Genomic DNA, 23,710 nt, shown 5'->3' with positions numbered 1-23,710 from the left:
TTCGATCAACTGGAAGAAAGGGTATCAGTGATTGAAGATCAAATGAATGAAACGAAGAAGAGAAGTTTAGAGAAAAAAGTAAAAAGAAACAACAAAGCCTCCAAGAAATATGGGACTATGTGAAAAGACCAAATCTATGTCTGATTGGTGTACCTGAGAGTGACGGGGAGAATGGAACCAAGTTGGAAAACACTCTACAGTATATTATCCAGGAGAACTTCCCCAACCTAGCAAGGCAGGCCAACATTCAAATTCAGGAAGTACAGAGAACACCACAGAGATACTCCTCAAGAAGAGCAACTCCAAGACACATAATTGTCAGATTCACCAAAGCTGAAATGAAGGAAAAAATGTTAACAGCAGTCAGAGAGAAAGGTCGGGTTACCCACAAAGGGAAGCGTATCAGACTAACAGCAGACTTCTTGGCAGAAACTCTACAAGCCACAAGAGAGTGGGGGCCAATATTCAACAATCTTAAAAAAAATAATTTTCAATGCATAATTTCATACCCAGCCAAACTAAGCTTCATAAGTGAGGGAGAAATAAAATCCTTTACAGACAAGCAAATGCTGAGAGATTTTGTCACCACCAGGCCTGCCCTACAAGAGCTCCTGAAGGAAGCACTACACATGGAAAGGAACAACTGGTACCAGCCACTGCAGAAACATGCCAAAATGTAAAGATCATCAATGCTAGGAAGAAACTGCATCAACTAACAAGCAAAATAACCAGCTAACATCATAATGACAGGATCAAATTCACACATAACAATAATAACCTTAAATGTAAATCGGCTAAATGCTCCAATTAAAAGACACAGACTGGCAAACTGGATAAAGAGTCAAGACCCATCAGTGTGCTGAATTCAGGAGACCCATCTCACATGCAGAGACACACATAGGCTCAAAATAAAGGGATGGAGGAACATCTACCAAGCAAATGGAAAACAAAAAAAAGGCAGAGGTTGCAATCGTAGTCTCTGATAAAATAGACTTTAAACCAACAAAGATCAAAAGAGACAAAGAAAGCCATTACATAATGGTAAAGGGATCAATTCAACAAGAAGAGCTAACTCTCCTAAATATATATGCACCCAATACAGGAGCACCCAGATTCATAAAGCAAGTCCTTCGAGACTTACAAAGAAACTTAGACTCCCACACAATAATAATGGGAGACTTCAATACCCCACTGTCAACATTAGACAGATCAACGAGACAGAAAGTTAACAAGGATATCCAGGAACTGAACTCAGCTCTGCACCAAGCAGACCTAATAAACATCTACAGAACTCTCCACCCCAAATCAACAGAATATACATTCTTCTCAGCACCACATCACACTTATTCCAAAATTGACCACATAGTTGAAAGTAAAGCACTCCTCAGCAAACGTACAAGAACAGAAATTATAACAAACTGTCTCTCAGACCGCAGTGCAATCAAACTAGAACTCAGGATTAAGAAAACCACTCAAACAAGACAGGGATGCCCTCTCTTACCACTCCTATTCAACATAGTGGTGGAAGTTCTGGCTAGGGCAATCAGGCAAGAGAAAGAAATAAAGCATATTCAGTTAGGAAAAGAAGAAGTCAAATTGTCCCTGTTTGCAGATGACATGATTGTATATTTAGAAAACCCCATTATCTCAGCCCAAAATCTCCTTAAGCTGATAAGCAACTTCAGTAAAGTCTCAGGATACAAAATCAATGTGCAAAAATCACAAGCATTCTTATATACCAGTAACAGACAAACAGAGAGCTAAATCATGAATGAACTCCCATTCACAATAGCTTCAAAGAGAATAAAATACCTAGGAATCCAACTTACAACAGATGTAAAGGACCTCTTCAAGAACGACGAACCATTGCTCAGTGAAATAAAAGAGGACACAAACAAATGGAAGAACATACCATGCTCATGGATAGGAAGAATCCATATTGTGAAAATGACCATACTGCCCAGGTAATTTATAGATTCAATGCCATCCCCATCAAGCTACCAATGACTATCTTCACAGAATTAGAAAAAACTACTTTAAAGTTCATATGGAACCAAAAAAGAGCCCGCATTGCCAACACAATCCTAAGTCAAAAGAACAAAGCTGGAGGCATCACGCTACCTGACTTCAAACTATATTACAAGGCTACAGTAACCAAAACAGCATGGTACTGGTACCAAAACAGAGATATAGACCAATGGAACAGAACAGAGCCCTCAGAAATAATACCACACATCTACAGCCATCTGATCTTTGACAAACCTGACAAAAACAAGAAATGGGGAAATGATTCCCTATTTAATAAATGGTGCTAGGGAAAATTGGCTAACCATATACAGAATGCTGAAACTGGATCCCTTCCTTACACCTTATCCGAAAATTAATTCAAGATGGATTAGAGACGTAAATGTTAGACCTAAAACCATAAAAACCCTAGAAGAAAACCTAGGCAATACCATTCAGGCCATAGGCATGGGCAAGGACTTCATGTCTAAAACACCAAAAGCAACGGCAACAAAAGCCAAAATTGACAAGTGGGATCTAATTAAACTAAAGAGCTTCTGTATAGCAAAAGAAACTAACATCAGAGTGAACAGGCAACCTATAGAATGGGAGAAAATTTTTGCAATCTACTCATCTGACAAAGAGCTCATATCCAGAATCTACAAAGAACTCAATCAACTTTACAAGAAAAAAACAAACAACCCCATCAAAAAGTGGGCAAAGGATATGAACAGACACTTCTCTAAAGAAGATATTTATACAGCCAACAGAAACATGAAACAATGCTCATCATCACTGGCCATCAGAGAAATGCAAATCAAAACCACAGTGAGATACCATCTCACACCAGTTAGAATGGCAATCATTAAAAAGTCAGGAAACAACAGCTTCTGGAGAGGATGTGGAGAAATAGGAACACTTTTACACTGTTGGTGGGACTGTAAACTAGTTCAGTCATTTTGGAAGACAGTGTGGTGATTCTTCAAGGATCTAGAACTAGAAATACCATTTGACCCAGCCATCCCATTACTGGGTATATACCCAAAGGATTATAAGTCATACTGCTATAAAGACACATGCACACGTATGTTTACTGCAGCACTATTCACAACAGCAAAGACTTGGAACCAACTCAAATGTCCATCAGTGATAGACTGGATTAAGAAAATGTGGCACATATACACCATGGAATACTATGCAGACATAAGAAAGGATGAGTTCGTGTCCTTTGTAGGGACATGGATGAAGCTGGCAACCATCATTCTGAGCAAAATATCACAAGGACAGAAAACCAAACACTGCATGTTCTCACTCATAGGTGGGAATTGAACAATGAGAACACTTGAACACAGGATTCGGAATATCACACACAAAAGCCTGTTGTGGGGTGGGGTGAGGGAGGAGGGATAGCATTAGGAGATATACCTAATGTAAATGATGAGTTAATGGGTGCGGCACACCAACATGGCACATGTATACATATGTAACAAACCTGCATGTTGTGCACATGTACCCTCGAACTTAAAGTATAACAAAAAAAATATATAAAACTATATATGTATATATATATATATTCCATCATTTCAATTCATTCCACATAGTTTTAAACTGAATGGAATGTATTTGAGAATTTTGATCAGCATCTTGTATAAAGCATTTGTCTTATATAAGCATGAGCAGATAGCTGTTATAAGAAATAATTATAAGTAATATAATATGTATAATTTATATTTTATAATATAAGAAAGCCCTGCATTTGTAGACAATGCACTGCTATATGTCTTGGGCAAGTAACCAAGAGCCTCTGTGCATTCCAGTCAGATATGGTTTGGCTGTGTCCCCACCCAAATCTCATCTTGAATTGTAGTTCCCATAATCCCCACATGTCATGGGAGGGACCCAATGGGAAGTAACTGAATCATGGGGGCAGTTACCCCCATATTGCTGTTCTCATGATAGTGAGTGACTTCTCACAAGTTCTGATGGTTTTATGAGTGACTTTTCCGACTTTTCCCCCTTCTGCTTGGCATTCCTCCTTGATGCCACCATGTGAAGAAGGATGCATTTGCTTCCCCTTGCATCACGATTGTAAGTTTCCTGAGCCTTCTGCAGCCCTGCAAAACTGTGAGCTAATTAAACCTCTTTCCTTTATAAGTTACTGGGTCTCAGGTATGTCTTTATTAGCAGTGTGAGAACAGACTAATATAGTAAATTGGTACCAGAGAGAGTGGGGTGCTACTGTAGAGACACCCAAAAATGTTCCAAAGCAACTTTAGAACTGGGTAACAGGCAGAGGTTGGAACCATTTGGAGGCTCAGAAGAAGACAGAAAAATGTGGGTAAGTTTGGAACTCCCTAGGGACTTGTTGAGTGGCTTTGACTAAAATGCTAATAGTGATATGGACAATGAAGTCCAGGCTAAGGTGGTCTCAGAAGGAGATGGAGAACTTGTCAGAAACTGGAGTAAAGGTCACTCTTGCTATGCAAAGAGATTGGCAGCATTTTGCCTCTACCCCAGAGATCTGAGGAACTTTGAACCTGAGAGAGATGATTTAGAGTATCTGGAGAAAGAAATTTCTAAGCAGCAAAGGGTTCAAGAGGAAGCAGAGCATAACAGTTTAGAAAATTTGCAGCCTGATGATTCAATAGAAAAGAAAAAACAATTTTCTAGGGAGACATTCAAGCCTGCTGCAGAAATTTGCATAAGTAACAAGGAGCCAAATGTTAATCACCAAAACAATGGGAAAAATGTCTCCTGGGCATGTCAGAGATCTTCACAGCAGCCCCTCCTATCACAGGCCTGGAGGCCTAGGAGGGAAAAATGGTTTTGTGGGCCAGATCCAGGGCCACCCTGCTCTTTGCAGCCTTGGGACATGGTGCCTTGTGTCCCAGCTGCTTTAGCTCCAGCCATGGCTAAAAGGGTCAAATGTACAGCTCAGGTCATTGCTTCAGAGGGTGCAAGCCCCAAGCCTTGGTGGCTTACATGTGGTGTTGAGCCTGGTGGGTGCACAGAATTCAAGAATTGAGGTATGGGAACCTCCACCTACATTTCAGAGGCTGTATGGAAATGCCTGGATGTCCAGGTAGAAGTTTGCTGCAGGGGCAGCGCCCTCATGGAGAACCTCTGCTAGGGCAGTGCAGAAGGGAAATGTGGGGTCAGAGCCCCTGCACAGAGTCCCCACTGGGGAGCTGCCTAGTGGAGCTGTGAGAAGACAGTCACTGTCCTCCAGACCCCAGAATGGTAGACCCACTAACAGCTTGTACCACGTGCCTGGAAAAATCACAGAGACTCAATGACAACCTGTGAAAGCAGATGGAAGCAGGGGCCATACCCTGCAAAGCCACAGGGTCAGAGCTGCCCAAGGCCGTGGAAGCCCACCTCTTGCATCAGCATGACCTGGATTTGAGACCTAGAGTCAAACGAGATCATTTTGGAACTTTAAGGTTTAATGATTGCCCTATTGGATTTTAGACTTGGATGGGACCTGTAGCCCCTTTGTTTTGGTCAATTTCTCCCATTTGGAACAGGTGTATTTACCCAATGCCTGTACCCCCATTGTATCTAAGAAGTAACTAACTTGCTTTGATTTTACAGGCTCATAGGCAGAAGGAACTTGCCTTGTCTCAGATGAGACTTTGGACTTGGACTTTTGGGTTAAAGCTGGAATTAGTTAAGATTTCAGGAGACTCTTGGAAAGGCAAGATTGTGTTTTGAATGTGAGGACATGAGATTTGGGAGGGGCTAGGGGTGGAATGATATGGTTTGGCTGGGCCCCCACCCAAATCTCATCTTGAATTGTAGTTACCATAATCACCACATGTTGTGGGAGGGACCCCCATGCTGCTGTTTTCATGATAGTGAGTGAGTTCTCACAAGATCTGGTGGTTTTATAAGGGGCTTTTCCCCCTTTTCTCAGTACTTCTCCTTGATGCCATCATGTGAAGAAGGATATGTTTGCTTCCCCTTTCACCATGATTGTAAACTTCCTGAGGCCTCCCCAGCCATGCTGAAATGGGTGTCAATTAAACATCTTTCCTTTATAAATTACCCAGTCTCAGGTATGTCTTTATTAGCAGCATGAGAATGGACTAATATATAGTCTCATCATCTATCAAGTGGGGGAAATGCCTCCTCCAAAGAAACGTGAGGATTAAAACACATAATACAGGGAAAGGAACCTAGCATGTAGCCCTTCATGTAAGTTACTGAACATTTAACTCGAATCTGAATGTCCATATGAATATATTTACTATAAGTCCCCACCCATGCCTGCCCCCACAGGATGGTCTTCAGTGTTTGGAATGTCTGGACATAAATGCTTTGGTGGAGAGAGCCCCGGGTGGACAGTCAGCAAAGTCTAATCCTGACTCAGACAGTCATCTCTTTCACCTTCATTTTCTTCTGCAGAATCAGTGAACTGGCCAATACAATTTCTAGAATCCCTCCCTACTCTAAACATTTATGAAATGCATTGCTGTTGTAATCAGTACTCAGAAATGACCAGTGGAAGAGTGAGTTCCAGATCGCATTGAAAAACAAAGAACTCTACCTCTTTCCCAATATTCCATAAAGCCAAACTCATTAGTGTCAGACTGTGAGTAGGGCAGGCCTGGAAGACCCCAAGTTCTGGGAACGGAGGATGGATAGTAAGCTGAGGGTCATGCTTGGACCTTGACCTGAGGATAAAATTGTTTATGAGCTTCTCTGGGCCTCAAACCGTCCAGAGTTGGCAGAACTGTTCCCTGATGGAGATTGGTTTCTTTGTTTGTTTGTTTGCTGAGGATGGGAGAGATCTGTGCATTAGGAGCCAAATTGAGCCGATAAAACACCCAGTTTGCACTCCTTTCTAAACCTCATTACTAAACCTCACTGTCCAAATCCTAATCCCTGGGAAATTAACAAGGCTTGGGTTATGGAAACCAAGTCTCCTGGCAGTGGTTGCTGAGCAACAAGTGATCCACAGTCTTTTAGCCCTGCTTTGGCTCATCAAGCACAGGGGGTCCTACCCCCAGCCCACTCAGATTTCTCATTTATACCGAGCTCATTAAAAAAACAGCAACATAAGTGCTCTAGGTCAACCCACATGAGCTAGTTCCTTAACAAACAAGTTGACTTGGATAGTATTACAACCCATGATGACTGATGGGGAAGCTCTGTTTCTCTGCATGATGTATTGGATGTGCCTGAGGGGTGCCAGGTCCTAGGAGAAGGAAACTGGCCAACTACCAAAGACCTTTCTCAAATCCTGTGCTGTTGCATATAATCTGGAGGGCCTTGCATAATTATTTTTTCAACCTTCTGGCCTCAATTTCCTCTTCAGTGGAATGAGGCAATTGGACCAATGACATCTAGGGCCACTTATTCCCAGTGGCTCAAGTGCCCCAGCAAGCTCTCTGCTTCTCCCAAAGGAGCTCTGCAGACCACAGGAGTTAGCATCAGGCATGACTTACTGGAGTGGAGGGGCAGCATTCATGGCCCAGGCTGAGTCAGAGAACAAAAGCTTCCCAATTCACAGGCTTTCTTGGGAGGGAAGCACAGGAGGCTGAGCCTTACATGAAGAGACCAGGGATTTGAGCCAGCAAAGTGTTCCGGGGAGCTGGGACCTCAAATCAGGGCTGGAATGGAGCTTCTGGGATGCCATCACCCAGGTAACGACAGTAGCAAGAAGACATCAGTCTGGTATGCAAGGAGTGGCTGCAAGTAACCATTCGGGGGGATCCTGGGGCTCAGGTTGTGTAAGAAGATAACACAGATGGAAAACCATCTGATAGTTCCTCAAAAATTTAAATATGGAATTACCGTATAACCCAGTCATTCCACTCTTAAGTATATACCAAAAAGAATTAAAGACCGAGACTCAAACACACGTGTACAGGCACGTTCATAGCAGCACTATTCACAATAGCCAAAGTGTGGGAACAACTCAAATGTCCATCAATAGATGAATGGATAAACAAAATGTGGTATATATGAACAGTGGAATAGTATTCAGCCATAAAAAAGCAATGAAGTATGGATAAATGCTGCAACGTGGATGAATCTCAAAAACATTATATTAAGTGAAAGATGCCAGACACAAAGAGTCACATACTGGATTATTCCATTTCTACGAAATATCAAGAATAAGTAAATCCACGGAGACAGAATGCAGATTGGTGGTTGCCAGTGACTGGGAGGAGGGAGGAATGGGGAGTAACCGTTTCATGGATACAGTGTTTCCTTTGGGGATGGCAAACGCAAACACGTTTTGGAACTAGATTATGAACATACGAAATTCCTCTAAAATGTTCCCTTTAAAATGGTGACTTTCATATTATGTGACCTTTACTTCAATAAAATGTTTTAAGACAAAACAGATTCCACAGATATACCTGGGATGGTTTATGATACAGGGAATCGGCGATATGGGATGATAAGAAACCAGAAGACGTTTCAAGACCCTTTATTATCTGTCTGCTTCAATACAGACAAACTTCATTGATGTTCCTTTCTAGCAGGAAGTGTCTTCCTTCCTCTTTTTTTTTTTTTTTTTTTTTTTTTTTTTGAGACGGAGTCTCGGTCTGTCACCGGGGCTGGAGTGCAGTGGCGCGATCTCAGCTCACTGCAAGCTCCGCCTCCCAGGGTCACGCCATTCTCCTGCCTCAGCCTCCTGAGTAGCTGGGACCACAGGCGCCCGCCACCGCGCCAGGCTAATTTTTTGAGGAAGTGTCTTTCTAAAGGACTGTGGTCAGAGGCCTAAGAATAGAACAAGAACTCTCCGGGGAAGCATGCTGCTTCCCAGGTTTCTCATTAGGAGTTTACACCAAGAGGCAAGCAGCCCTGCATGAGAAGAACCCATGAAGGAAGCAGGTGTACAGGTGAGCCCTAACAGGAAATAAAGACTCCCTTTTCTGGGAAAGAAGACCTGCCTCCAACTGAGGAAGGAGTTTTCAAGGCACGCATGTAGAAGTAGAAGAGCAGGGCTGGGCACACTGGTTCACGCCTGTAATCCTAACACTTTGGGAGGCCAAGGTAGGGGGACTGCTTGGGACCAGGATTTCAAGACCAGCAACATAGAGGCCTGGGCAACCTAGAAGGACTGCCGTCTCTACAAAAATAAAAAATAAATTAGCCAAGTATGATGGCATGTGCCTGTAGTCCCAGCTACTCAGGAGACTGAGGTGGGAGGATCGCTTGAGCCTGGGAGTTTAAGGTTGCAGTAAGCTGTGATTCCACCACTGCCACTGCACTCCAGCCTGGGTGACAGAGCAAGACTCTGTCTCTAAAAGAAAACAATAAAAGAAAAAAAGTGGAAGGGCAAAGTGAGGCAAGGAGATCAACTGAATGGCCTCTGTCAACAGCCTTGTACCCTGCTGGTCTGTTTCCTGGACAACATTTGTGAGTCAATCATTTTTCCAAATATACAGGAGAAGGAAGAAAACAATCAAAAGCATACTCACATACTACCAGGAAAGATCTACGTTAGCAGAAAAAGCTCTTGACTTCGCCTAAATTCCCACAGGCTCTACTTGCACTTATGTGCTCTTCTGAGCATATAAAATATCTGTAGGGTCCATTGAAAGCAAGGGAAGCAAGAAAAACCTTGCATAAAATCGACTTGTGATTTTTAAAAAGGTGTCAGCATCAGTTTTTGGCATCACACTGTTAAGTTTGAACATTATGATAACAATTTATTTTCCTTAGGAGACAAAAAGAAAGCTGACTTCCACTTTAGTCAGTATGTAGCTCCAAAATTTCCACCCTCCCACATCCTACTCTCCCTTGGTAAAATAGAAAAATAATAATAATATAGAATTTACTTCTCTCCAGCTAAAGGTTTATTTGGGGCCTCATAGAAACACTAATATTAGTTCTCATTTCTCTGTTTTTCCTATTATCTCTCTCATTATGGGGCTTTTCTACAGAAATAAAAGAATTCCCTTTTGCACAACCAAAAAAACCAATGGCCAATTTTAAAGAGTAAAAGTGAAGACAGAGGGTCACAAAAACTCCTGGTCAGGAGAAATAAGGCTGTTCTCAAGGGGAAAGGAGCTAAAAATACAATATGGAGAGTAAAGCATAAGGGAAATTTGCATTTTGCTGAATATTAGTCCAAGTCTTTCTGCCCAAGCCTGGATGAAGAACATTGTTTGAAATCAGACCATTACACCATCAAGAACTTCTAAGAAATACTCTATTATCCAATAATGCCATTAAAATTAACTTGATGATTTTAATAAAATACCAAGGAACACGTGACAATTATTAAAAGTGTGCTGAGTAGTTCTTTAAAAAAAAAAAAAAAAGAAGAAGGAATCTTGATAAAATGGTTGCAGTGTTCCAGCCTCAATAATAAGTCAAGAAAAATTAAAAATATTTAAATATGATTTAGAAAATCTATGCCAACCCTTCTTAAAATAGGCATAAATTGAAGTTATATTTAATCGCACTTTTTTTTTTTGAGACAAGCTCTTGCTCTGTCACTTAGGCTGGAATGCAATGGCTGGATTTCAGCTCACTGCAACCTCCTCCTCCTGGGTTCAAGCGATTCTCCCACCTCAGCCTCCCAAGTAGCTGGGACTATAGGCATGCACTGCCATATCCGGCTAATTTTTGTATTTTTAGTAGAGATGGGGTTTTGCCTTGTTGCCCAGGCTGATCTCAAACTCCTAGGCTCAAGCGATCCGCCTGCCCCAGCTTCCCAAAGTGCTTGGGATTACAAGCATGAGTCACTACGCCCAGTTTTAATTGTACATTCTAAAGAGATAGTAGAATCAACCTTATCGATACAAATCTTGGACAAAATAGAATTTTTCAAAAGCAAATTCTTGACTTGAATCTGCTAATTCTCAACATATTATACAGTATGGTAACAGGATAAAGCATAGACTTCTAATTAAAACTTATCAGCTTCCCCACTGATGAATTTGGCTAAGTAAGAACCAAAGATTATAAGCTTCTAAAGAGCAAGACAATGAGAATAAGCAAAGTCAAATGAAAAATGATACACAGGAAAAAGAGATTTACAACACAAAGGACAAAGGGCTAATTTAATTTCCTTCATTAACAATGAGCCATTACAAATCAGTGGGGGGGGAAAGTACAACCCAAAAGAAAATTAGACAAAAATAAGAACAGGCAATTCATTCATTTAAAAAGTTGGCAATTCATTAAAAAATTATGAATGTCCCTCATTCATAATTCATTCATAATAAACGAGGGACATTCATAATTTTTTTAACACAAAGAAAATCAATTAAATATCATGTTTTACCTATCAGTTGACACACACAAAAAATGGGGACTAGTACACATTCTCATATGCTGTTAATGAATTTGCAAAATTCTCCAACCTTTTTGGAAGGCAACTTAGCAGTATTTATTAGAATGCTTAGTGTATATAAATATATGTCATTGTGTGTGTGTGTGTGTGTGTGTGTGTGTGTGTGTGTGTGTGTACAGGGGTCAGTGCAACATTTTTTCTTTTTTTTTTTGAGACAGCATCTCACTCTGTCATCCAGGCTGGAGTGCAGTGGCATGATCTTGGCTCACTGCAATCTCCGCCTCCCAGGTTCAAGCGATTCTCCCACCTCAGCTTCCCAAGTAGCTGGGAATATAGGTGTGTGCCACCATGCTCAGCTAATTTTTTGCAACATTATTTAAAAACTGGAAATAATATGCTTTAGTAAGGACTGAATATGTAAATAATCACACAATGGAATACTAGTCAACCATCGAAAAGAATGGGTCTGCTTTCTGTTTTAAGATATGGTAAGATGCTCAAAATAGATTAAGGAAAACGTTGCAGAACATTATGTATAGGTTGAGTTAGTTTTTATATAAAATAGTTTGTATACATATAAAAGAATTTACATAGGCTTCACATATGCTTATATGTACCAAGAAGAAAATGTAAAACTACACAGCAAAATGGAAACAGCGATTAGTGCAGAGGGATGAAATTGGCAGGAGAGGCAGAGGAAAGGGAAGGGAAGGTTATCAACAGGACTTTTACACATTTCCAGGGGATTATAATGCTTTAGCAGTTGGACGGTTATCCTTAAAAGGACCATGAAGATGCAAAACTATGAGCTGATTTCATGTTTGAAATGCAAGTTAGCAAAATTTTCTTTCTATAATTATTTGACAAGAATTTAAAGTGCTGTTGACAAACTTTTCAGAAAAAAGCTGGGAATTGGAGCAGGAATTAGGCCTTTGGGGTAAGGTTGCCATATTTAGCTAAGTAAAAATACAAGATTCCCACTTAAATTTGAATTTCAGATAAATGATGTACAATATTTGGGACACTCTTATACAAAAAAGAATGCTCATTGTTTATCTGAAATTCCAATTTAACTGTGCATCTGTATTGTGCCTGGGCATCCTACTTTGGGGTACTTCGAGGTCCCAGGCTAGCTCCTGGTCTATGCCTTAGTCCATGCTCAGAAGTCCCATGTATTCAACCAGCTGCTTCTTCCTCCATTCCAGTGGTTCTTTTACAGGTAGGGAAGGTCTTAAAGAATCTTTTGAAACTTTTGAGTCATTCCCCAGGAGAATATCTACATACAAAATTTGGCATCTCAAGGTATGTGGGCCCCACGTGAGTCCCACCCCACAATAGTTGGACCCACGGACTCCTCCCGCAGTCCACAGCACTGTGCGGATGGCCACCTATGAGGAGGTGAGCATGTTGGACTTTGAGGAGTTCAACCAGACTATGAAACAGCAAAATCACATGACCATTTTGGTCTTCTTTGCCAGTTCCAAGGACATCGGAGGTAACAGATATAGCCCCAATGGCATGCGGGCCAAACCGGTTGTAGAGAGGGGCTGAGGCATGTTGGGGAAGAATGTGCATTCATATACTGCCAAGTAGGAGAAAAGCCTTATTGGAAAGATCCAAATAATGACTTCAGGAAAACTTAAAAGGAGCTGCAGTGCTTAAACATGGAACCCTGGAAAAACTGATAGAATCTGAGTGTCTTCAGGCCAACATCATGGAAATGTTCTCTGAAGATTAAGATTTGATGATAGCAATCATGCCTTGATTTCCTGCTCTGTTCAGGTAAACTGGATACTTGTTTGAATTCGTGTTAGCAGTAAATAAATAAATGACGATGGGCTGGGCACAGTGGCTCATGCCTGTAATCCCAGCACTTTGGGAGGTCAAGGTGGGAGGATCACTTGAGCTCAGGAGTTTGAGAACAGCCTGGGCAACATGGTGAGACCTTGCCTCTATGAAACTATTTAAAAATTAGCCAAGCACAGTGGTGCATGCCTATTGTCCCAGCTACTCAAGAGGCTGAGGCAGGAGGATCACTTGAGCCATAGAGGTCGAGGCTGCAGTGAACCATGATCATGTCACTGCACTCCAGCCTGGGCAACAGAGTAAGACCCTGTCGCCAAAAATAATGATGATGATGATGATTTGAAAAAAAAAAAAAAAAGAGTATGTGAGCGTCCACACACCCTTGAAATCATCCACAGATCCCAGGTTAAGAATCCTGGTTCTACCTCAGTGTAAAATTTTACCCTGTTTTGGAGGATTCTTGTCATCTCAATATGTGCCTGGGAGAACTGCATTTCTCTAGCTCCACACCTGTGCTATTCTAAAAAGCAAGTTCCAAAGGCTCTAGAGTAGCCAAAATAATTTGGCAGGTGGTGGGGACAAGTGTGGAGAACATATTTACAGGACTCAACCTGATTTTAGGACTTACTATAACTACAGTAGTCTCAAGACAGTGTAGAATTGGCAAAAAGAGACATAAATGTAATAAAATAAAGAGTCCAGAAATAGACCCACACATGTTTGGTCAAATGATTTTAAACAAAGGTACCAAAATAATTCAGTGGAGATAGACAGTCTTTTCAACAAATGTTTCTGAAACTATTAGACATTTGTAAGAAAAAAAAAAAAAAAAAAAAACACCAAAAAAACTACCCATACGTTGCACCACATATAAAGAGACTATCTTAAAATGGGTCAAAGACCTTAATGTCAAACCTTAAATGATACTTGACAAAACAGGAGGAGATTTTTGTGGCCTTGGGTAAGGCAAAGATCTCTCAGATAGAACACAAAAAGTACAAACTATAAAAGAAAAAATTGATCAGTTAGACTTCATTGGTCTTTAAAATCTGTCCTTTGAAAGAGCTTGTTAAGAAAAGAAAGGGCTGGGCACAGTGGCTGACACATGTAGTCCTAGCACTTTGAGAGGCCAAGGTGGGCAGATTGCTTGAACCCAGGAATTTGAGACCAGCCTGGGCAACATGGTGAAACCGCATCTCTATTAAAAATTTTAAAAAATTAGTGGAGTGTGGTGGCACATGCCTGTAGTCCCAGCTACTCAGGAGGCTGAGGTGGGAGGATTGCTTGAGCCTGGCGGGCGGAGGTAGCAAGGAGCCGAGATCACGAGATTGCACCACTGCACTCCAGCCTGGGTGACAGAGTGAGACCCTGTCTCAAAAAAAAAAAGAAAAGAAAAGAGAAAGAGAGAGAGAGAGAGAAAGAAAAAGAAAAAAAAAAAGAAGGAAAAGGAGAAGCCACAGATAGGGAGAAAATATTTGCAAATCGCGTATCAAGTAAGGGATTTGAATTTGAATTGGAAATATGGAAAAACAACCTCAGAACTCATTTGGATAGACATTTCATCAAAGAAGAAGCATGGATAGCAAATAGCATATGAAAAGATGTTCAACATCATTAATCATTATAAAAATGCAAATTAAAACCACAATGTGATACCACTGCACACTTATTAGAATAGCTAAAACCTAAATCACCAATGATACACCAAGAACTGACAAGGATGCAAGCAACTGGAACCCTCGTTTACTGCCGATGGGAATGCAATGGTACACCTCTTCTGGAAAACACTTTGGCAGCATCTTCTAAAGTTTAACACACACTTACCACATGACCCAGCAATCCCAGGAAATCCTAGTTACTTACTCGAGAGAAATGACAACATGTCCACTTAAAGACCTGTATGTGAACACTTATAGAAACTTTATTCATAATCACCAAACACTGGAAACAAACCAAATGTCATCAGTTAGTGAAAGAACAAATTGTCGTCTAGCCATACAATGGATACTCTTCAGCAATAATAAGAAACAAGCAATTGATTCATGAAACCACACGGATCAATCTCAAAAGCATTATGTTCAGTGGAAAATGCACACGTATGACATTCTAGAAAATGCAAAACTATAGTGATGGAAATCAGACCAGTGGCTGACAGGGACTGGGGCTGGGGAGAGGTTTACTACAACGGGGCATGAGGAAATGTACAGGGATGATTGTGGTGGTGTTACACACCTGTATGTCAAAATGCATAGAAATGAATGCCAAGCAGAGTGAATTGTACAGTATGTAAATTATACCTTAATTTTAAAAACAGTCATAAAATGAAAAGAATCTGGGAATCCTTCGTGGAAGAAGCAATAGAGCTAGTCAATTTGAAGTTAAAGATTTTGGTGTTCTTTTCATTGTTCCTGTACTGCATTTTCCCATTCTAAAGTAATATACCTAGGATATATTTAACTTTTTGTCCTATCCTAATACATTCTATTGTGCTTGAAAATTACCCACAAGAATTTGCTCCAAATGACAGATTGCAGAAATCTGACTTCAATGCAGTGGGATACTAGGAGTAATGGTAATTCAGCCGTCCTCCACTCAGCCTCCATCAGCCCACTGCTACAGAGTCTGTGCTTCAGCCGTCTCATGGAAAAGAAGGACTAGATACTTTTCTTCTCTTGTGATTTCTTCCACCACAGACTGTCTTCCATAAAGGAGTTTTAATCTGCCTCTGAAACCCAAAACGTAATTACAAATGCTCCTTTACATCAACTACAAGGACCAGATAAGTACCAGTGTTGAAATTCTAAAGGACCTGTTTGCTTTCAGGAACTATGAGCAAAAGATAGCAGACACGTTTCTATTTCCAAGCGCCTTGCTTTCAAGTACAGTGATTTCATTTCTCAAATCCTGTTTTTCAAAAGCCCTACGCCTTTTCTTTTCTCTTTAAGAAAGAAATAACATTACACAAACCCAAAGCCTCCACACAGAAACTAAGACTACCAGAATGGAACCGCAACCCTCTGGTTCCCTTTTCCCTCTGGTGCTCCCTTTGAAAGTCAAAAACCATGGAGCAGTCTGAGGCACAGCAGTACGGTAAGAGCAACAACCCCATACTCGAAGCCACCATGCCTGGACTCAGATCCCCAACTCTGTCACCAAGCTATAGGACCCCAGGTAGGTTTCCTTAGCCATAAGATGGGGACTCATATTCACTTTTATCAAAATAGCAGCTTGTGTTTAGAGAGGGCCAGTTCTGTGCCAGAGACCTTATTATTCACTTTCCTCTTTCCAACCATCCTGTCAGTGACTGAGGAAACAGGGTTTAGGAAAGCTAATAAGCCTCTAGTAACTCAGTCAAGATGCTCACCCACACCCAAAACCCCTCCAGTTAGTATTTCTTTTCCCTGCCTCACACACTTCCCTGGAAATAAACTGTAACTATGGTGTCCAGACATGTTGGCCAAGGGCTGATATAAAGGGAAAAGTTCAGATCCATCCAGGAAAACTCTAGAGATTCAAGCAATTTGAAGACAATGACTGTACTCTTTCTGTCAGTCCCAGGGCCCTACCTAGAGCCTGGGCTAGAGGTAGCCATCAAGAGGGATGGAAGAGAAGAGGAAAAGGGAGAAGGGAGAGGAGCCTTGGGCTAAGTCAAATAAATAAAAATGAAAAAATAAACTCTTTCCACCAATGTTTACAGAAATACTTAGGAGAGGGTCAGCCAACTTCTCCCTTTATCAAGGGCCATATAATAAATATTTTGGGGCCGGGCGCAGTGGCTCACACCTGTCATTCCAACACACTGGGAGGCCAAGATGGGTGCATCACTTGAGCACAGGAGTTCAAGACTAGCCTGGCCAACATGGCAAAACCTCATCTCTAGTAAAAATACAAAAAAAAAAAAAAAATTAGCCCAATATTGGTGGCACACACCTGTAACTTCAGCTACTCAGGAGGCTGAGGCACAGGAATTGCTTGAACCTGAGAGGCGGAGGCAGCAGTGAGCCAAGATCACACCACTGCACTCCAGCCTGGGTGACAGAGTGAGACTCCATCTCAATAAATAAATAAATATTTTCAGCTTTATGAGCCATGCCGTCTCTTGCAATGCCTCCCCTCTACCACTGGAACATGTAAGTAGCCACAGACAACACTTACACAAATGTGTGTGGCTGTGTTCAAAACAACCTTATCCTTGGACACTGAAATCTGGATTTCATATAACTTTCATGTAATATGAGACTTTTTTATATAGAGGCAAGGTTTCACTATGTTGCCCAGGCTACTCTTGAACTCCTGGACTCAAGCGATGCTCCCACCTTGGCCTCCCAAAGCGCTGGGATTACAGGTGTAAGCTGCCATACCCAGCCCAGATATTAGTTTAGTTTTGATTTTTTTCCGACTGCTTAAAAATGTTAAAACCATTCTTAGTTGGTAGAAAGAATGGGGATGAGGACTGTGGTTTGGCCACCCTTGATTTAGTTCATCAGAAAAGGTGGTTTTTTGTTTTGTTTTTTTCTTTCCCCCGAGACAGAGTCTCGCTTCAGCCCAGGCCGGAGTGCAGTGATGTGATCTTGGCTCACTGCAACTTCCGCCTTCAGAGTTCAAGTGATTCTCCTGCCTCAGCCTCCCAAGTATTTGAGACTACAGGCATGCGCCACCACGGCTGGCTAATTTTCATTTTATTTTATTTTTTTATTTTATTTTATTTTATTTTTGTATTTTTAGTAGAAATGTGGTTTCACCATGTTGGCCAGGCTGGTCTCGAACTCCTGACCTCAGGTGATCCACCTGCCTCAGTCTCCTAAAGTGCTGGGATTATAGGCATGAACCACAGCACCTGGCCACAGAAAAGTATTATTAAAAGAAAGCTTTATTAGAAATATCAAAAGCTAGGGCTACTGCAAAGGATTTATTGAAAAATATTCTGCACTTCCCAGAACAGACCTGGCACAGGGGGAAATGATTAAACAGATTAAATGTCTTCACATGCTTTCCTCCTAAACACAGTCCCTCCTCACATGCCCTGGATCTACCCACAAGGCCCAAAGCCCTTCTGGTGCCCACAGCTGCACCCCACTACACCTGTCATTTATTCAACAGTATTATGTAGAGCCTACTGTATGTAGTCCCAGTGCTGGGTCCCCATGCAACTGGGGGAGGAGGGAGTGGAGCTCCTGACAGCCCTTCCTCTCAAAGACAAGGGCTCTAAGATGCACACCATGATTCTTGACTGAAGGTAGGTTAGTGTGTTCAAATAAGAAACAAGTAGTGATTCCCTAGCAGTCTAGACTGCCAGCTCATGCTCTCTTCACTGTTTTTTCAGGCAGTGAAGACACTTCTAAGGCACAGCAACTTTCAAGGTTGGCACCAGGATCCCATTTTCACAGATGATAAAACCAAGCCTCAGAGAAAGGAGTCACTTACCCAAGGATACTCAGAGCCAGATTCTAACACAGGCCTGACTCCCACGCTTGGACCCTTTCCATTCTAAGGTCACTTTGAGATACAAAATCTATACCATTTGAGGAGGGTGTGGACCAGGAGTTTCCAGGCTGTGAACCTGGTTGTCCTTCAAGCAGGAGTGACCAAGAGCAGGTACAACTGTCATTTTTCTCTGCCACATGCTATATGCTGAGCAGGCTATGAAGAAAGATGATAAGAGTCTAGCAGGAGCTTCTCAACCCTATTCATACAGTAGAATCACCTGGGGAGCATTTAAAAATTACCAGTGCCAGGCCCCACCCTAGGCCAATTAAATCAGAATCTGGGGGACAGGGGAACCGTACGACCACTCATTTTTGTTCAAGCTGCCAGATCAGTTCAATACACTGCCAGGGTTGAGCACTAATGTGGGGGAATCAGAGGAAGGGGTAAATATAAAGAAATTCTGTCTGCAAAGCTTTGCCACATTGTCGAGTTTTCTGTTTGGTGGGGGCAGGATTCTGCAGTCACTGCATCTGGGTTAAGCAGCTCTGACCACAGCTGCTTACTGAATTGATATGGATAGCTAAAAATACAACCCCGACATTCAGCTTTCTGACTCAAACACCCTTCAACTTCAGACTAGATTTTCTTTCTTGTTTGATGCTTATCAAATGAGGGCATAAACAAAACCATTTTTGATGGTACCATATCACATGAGAAGCTTAAGCAAAGAAGCTAAAGACAGGAATACGTTTTTGTGAGGTGGCCAAGCTGAGAAGAGTGATGCCTCCTAAGAATGCAGCAAGAATGCAATGTACAAAATAGGCAAATCATTCTGCTTTAATGACACCAAGAAAACATCAAGTTCCCTGCTTTTCTTAAAATTCTTACAAAAATTTTGACAAATTTTTGTTCCTTCATTTCAAAAGAAAACTTCAAGTCACTGAGAATTTTCTAAGAAATCATTTACTTCAGAATAAAAAGTACACATTTATAAAAAGCTTAATACAATTAAATTTTCATTTTCAAAACATGTCATAACATAATTCTTCCTAGTAGAGAGAAAAAGCTGTGTCTGTTCATTGAAGAAAGACAAACACACTGAATAAACTAATATAATCATTTTATATGGGGAAAAATACAATCCTTTGCTTAGCATAGCTTTTATTTGCACAGCATGTTACCTTTTTTCAAAATGTTTTAAACTTCATTCTTGCATACTTCCTTACACTTTCAAAAAGAACTTTACTACGTTCTTATTTGTGAGTTACACCATTTCTATAAAGAAAATAAGATAAGCATTGTTAGTCCATTTTAGAGATATGAACATTGAGGTTCAAGGATGTTCAATAATTATCCCAAGATCACAAGAAGTTCATAGAAAACCCAGAGAAAGAATGTCTCTTTACATCTCAGCTACTATTCAACATTTTGTACATACTACAATGTGAGTTTGTGTGTGGGTGTGTCTGTGTGTGTGTAAAGTCCAGTAACAAAGACCCATGCAGTGCAAAGAACTAGAATTATTTTGTTTTTGTTTGTTAGCAAACCTCAATCAAAAACAGGTTCCTCTGAAGCAGACCATTGCTTCAAGTTAGTATGGTTAATCAGAAGAAAGGATTATAAAATCAGTTTAATAAGTAAAATTAACTTGCATGAAAAGCAGCCATACATGTCCCCTTTTTACTCCAAGTGCAGAAATTAACATATTGTCATTATAATCCTGAAGGATAAGATCCTTAGGGAACATGTAATAAAAACACAAACAGGTATCTGACTGCTTGAATATTAGGCAAAGAATTATTTTATGAAAATAAAATAAGCTTTACAAAACAAAGTAATACAAATTTAAATAGCCCCTTCTTTGATGGACAGCCCAATAGAAGGAGTTTCTGTACCACTCACCACAAAAGAAAAATTGGCCCAGCCACTGCCACCTCTGATACCTGCCTGCTTCCCCAAATGAACCAGAACAAGCAAGAGCAGCCTCCATTTCTAATCAGTTGAAGTTTTTTCAAACCTATCAGAAACATTTTTTTATGTAGTGTCCATTTGCTTGCCACCATGGTAAAAATAACTTCAGCTAGGACCCAGAATTCTAACTCTATGGTGAAGGCTCCTGGTTAACATGTGGCATAAGGAGAATCTGTGTCTTTATCACCTCTGTGCCTTTTTATTCCAGCTGAGCACACTTGTACAAGCTCACTTAGAGCAAGACTGGACTCAGAAATTACTTCATCCCCTTTTTACTGGTAAAACTCAAGGAGGTTGCAGCTCTTGCTCCCTATTGTAACTATGACAGGTCCAGGGCTGGATTTTCATCTGGGCACTCTTTAGATTCTACCGCCCCGTATCAAGCCAACCTGGCTGGCTCAAATTCCAGTGCTCATACTTACTAGCAGTGCAACATTGGGACAGTCACTTCACTTTTCTGCACTTCATCTATAAAATTGGCGTGGGGACAGCACCCAGCTCATAGGAGATTGCAAGGATCAGCAAGTTATATCTGCAAAGTCGCTGGAACAGTGCTGGCATGTGGCAAGTGCTTAAAAGGAGGGTGAGCTACCATCATCATTATCTATCTACAAATTAGATTTTCATATACAGTTTTAAGATCAGCTGAATTTCTCATGATTTAAGATGTCTGCATGTGTTAGAGGCCTTTCAGGGCAGTATCAAAATGTGACCTTGGATTAGTCACTCATTCAAAATGAGCTTCATTTTCTACATTTGACTAAAAGAGATGATGATACTTGTTCTATCTAGTTAAGGTAATGAGCATTTGAAATATGTGCAGAAAGTTTAAAAAGAAAGGGAAGAGGTGACATTTATAGAAATGTCACAGGTGCTCAGTGATTTAACAGCACTTAATTAATTTAATCCTTCTCAGAACCTTAGTTTGAACATCCCACAGAGACAGGATGGACACCCACCCAAAATTTGGTGTGGACCCTGAGACTGAAAATGGCGCACACACGCACACACGGTATAAAAAGGTTTACTGCTGACATAATGGGGCTTTCTGGGGAGAGCAGGCAGCTCCCAAATGGGTTTAAATGGCTTCTGAGTGCAGGGAAAGGAGACTGGCTTGTGGGTTTTGCTGCACTTTGGGGTTGGGGCTGGGATGGCACAGGGCAGGAGTTTGCATGGTTTCAGCCTCCCGCCAGCACCAAAGGAGGGAACCCCTGGGGTTTCTTATCAGCTTGTTTGGATGTCGAATAAAAGAGGAAGAGGGAGAGTGAGGCTTTAAAGCTGTCAGCCACAAACATCAAGGAATGGAATCACTGTCTTCGCGAGGAATCCTATGAGGTAGGTCCCATAGATCCCATCGTAAAAGATGAGGAAATAAGACCCAGCAGTTTTAACTTCAGCTTGACTTCAAACCCACACGACCTACAATTCCCAAATCCTATGAGTCCCCATCACTCAGGTGACAAAAGAAGCATGTCCTGGACCCCACTGACTTATGCAAACTCAATCAGCCAACCACAGAAAAGCTAAAGACAGACTTTAAAAAAAAAAAAAAAAAAAAAAAAAAAAAAAAAAGCCTAAAGACAGTCATTTTAATCCCAATTTGTAGTTTATGATTTTCTTAAAATTTCTCCACACACAAAAGGAAATTTCAAGGTTAGGTTCTAATGTTACCATTGCTAACACTATTGTCTTTGGAGGAGGAGGAGTGATGCTCTGATTAAAAGATCCTCTTCACACCCAGGTAAAATTCCACTTCCAATTTATCCAGTGAGCATGAGGTTCTATTTCAGCAACCACATAGTCTGCAGTGGCTAAGATCCATTTTCCTTATCTGTAATTGAGTATATGTAGTTTCTCTCTCCCTGCCTCCCCTCCCCTCCCCACCACCCCAGGTTTAACTTCTCTTTTGAAATTGTCTTTTGTGTTCTTTGCCATTCCCATGAAAAATGAGTCTCAAGTCTTACTGCGAGATCATGAATGATTAAATTAAAATCATCAGGAATCCATTTTTATGGATTATAAGGCCCTGAATCGTCTCAGTAAGCTTTTCTGGGTAACCAAGTCCAATCAAGTTCCAAGTTCACTAAGCTTTCCTATGAGAACTACAATAACTTCAGCGCTCTTTTCAACTCACATGCCAGGGCATGCCCTATTGCTTCTGCTCAGGTGGGTGGTGTTCACATAGCTAAGCCTATGTCAAATGGGAGCTACAAAAGAAACCCGAATCTGTTTTTAACCAGTTGGTTCTGCAATGTTATGTATTAGTTCATGACTCTTCTGAATGAATTATATTATATACCAAGTCACTACTTAGGACAAATCAAAATATTTATGTTTCTCTGTTAGTCATCTTTAGGGAGCACCAAAGAGCTCTTTTTCTTGAAGATATCTTATATCTATTTTTAGAGTCACCAAAAACCATCTCAGAGTTGTGTTAAATTCCCAGTGTCCAGTCTTTCTTCTCATGTAAATCAATGTGCACTCTAACCTACCTTCTCCCATCCATTCCCACTAAACCCTAGGTCCAAATCAATTATTTCTTTGAAGGATAAAATTCAGACATGGAAATATAACAGCAGTTTGATGGACACACTCAGACAATTCATTTCTTCAGGAAAAGTCATATAAATCATCAGTCCACAGGGAAAATTAGCATGAGTCCATTCCCTGGTTTTTGATTTGCAGTCATTTTCACTTTTGCAAAAGCAGGATTTTGTTCTAACGGTTAGAATGGCTCCAACAGGCATTTCCTCCAAGAAGCTATCATGTCCCAAACCTACTCCTGATGCTCACATCACACAAATTCTTCCTCCTCCTCATCACCTCCCTTCAAGGAACTAAGCTTACTGAAACCAGTAAACAAAGAGGAAGAGCACAATGTTGAAAAGATGGATTCAAATTGCTAATTTGCTATTAAAAGAAATAAAAATATTCTAGATAAATGCGAAAAAATCTGACTGTCAAGGTCAAGCTTCTCAATCCCATTTACCTCTAAAAAATGTAAAACGTGTCATACTGAAAGGGCAACCTTTTTCCCCATTGAAAGAACCTATTTGAGCATTCTCAAAGTAACTCTTCAATCATTGTTATCAAATTTATATGAAACAAACTCCTCCACCCTAAATGTAAGAAAGATAGTATCTGATCCCAAATGTCGTCCATATTCATGTGGGTTAAAGTAATCATTTCAGATGAATTCATTATTTGCCCTACCCTGCAATAGAGGTTTGGGGATTTTCT

The 23,710-nt window shown here is 40.9% G+C and overlaps 1 protein-coding gene across 1 annotated transcript in view; it reads right to left on the bottom strand.

The window, feature by feature from the left end:
* The window catches only part of DNER (delta/notch like EGF repeat containing), a 366,185-nt gene that overhangs the window by 341,151 nt on the left and 1,324 nt on the right, over positions 1-23,710 (bottom strand). The gene's annotated exons all lie outside the window — the stretch shown is intronic.

Source organism: Rhinopithecus roxellana, chromosome 14 (genome assembly GCF_007565055.1).
Source record: "Rhinopithecus roxellana isolate Shanxi Qingling chromosome 14, ASM756505v1, whole genome shotgun sequence".
Classification (NCBI taxonomy): Eukaryota; Metazoa; Chordata; class Mammalia; order Primates; family Cercopithecidae; genus Rhinopithecus; species Rhinopithecus roxellana.
This window is presented reverse-complemented; position numbering and strand designations above follow the sequence as displayed.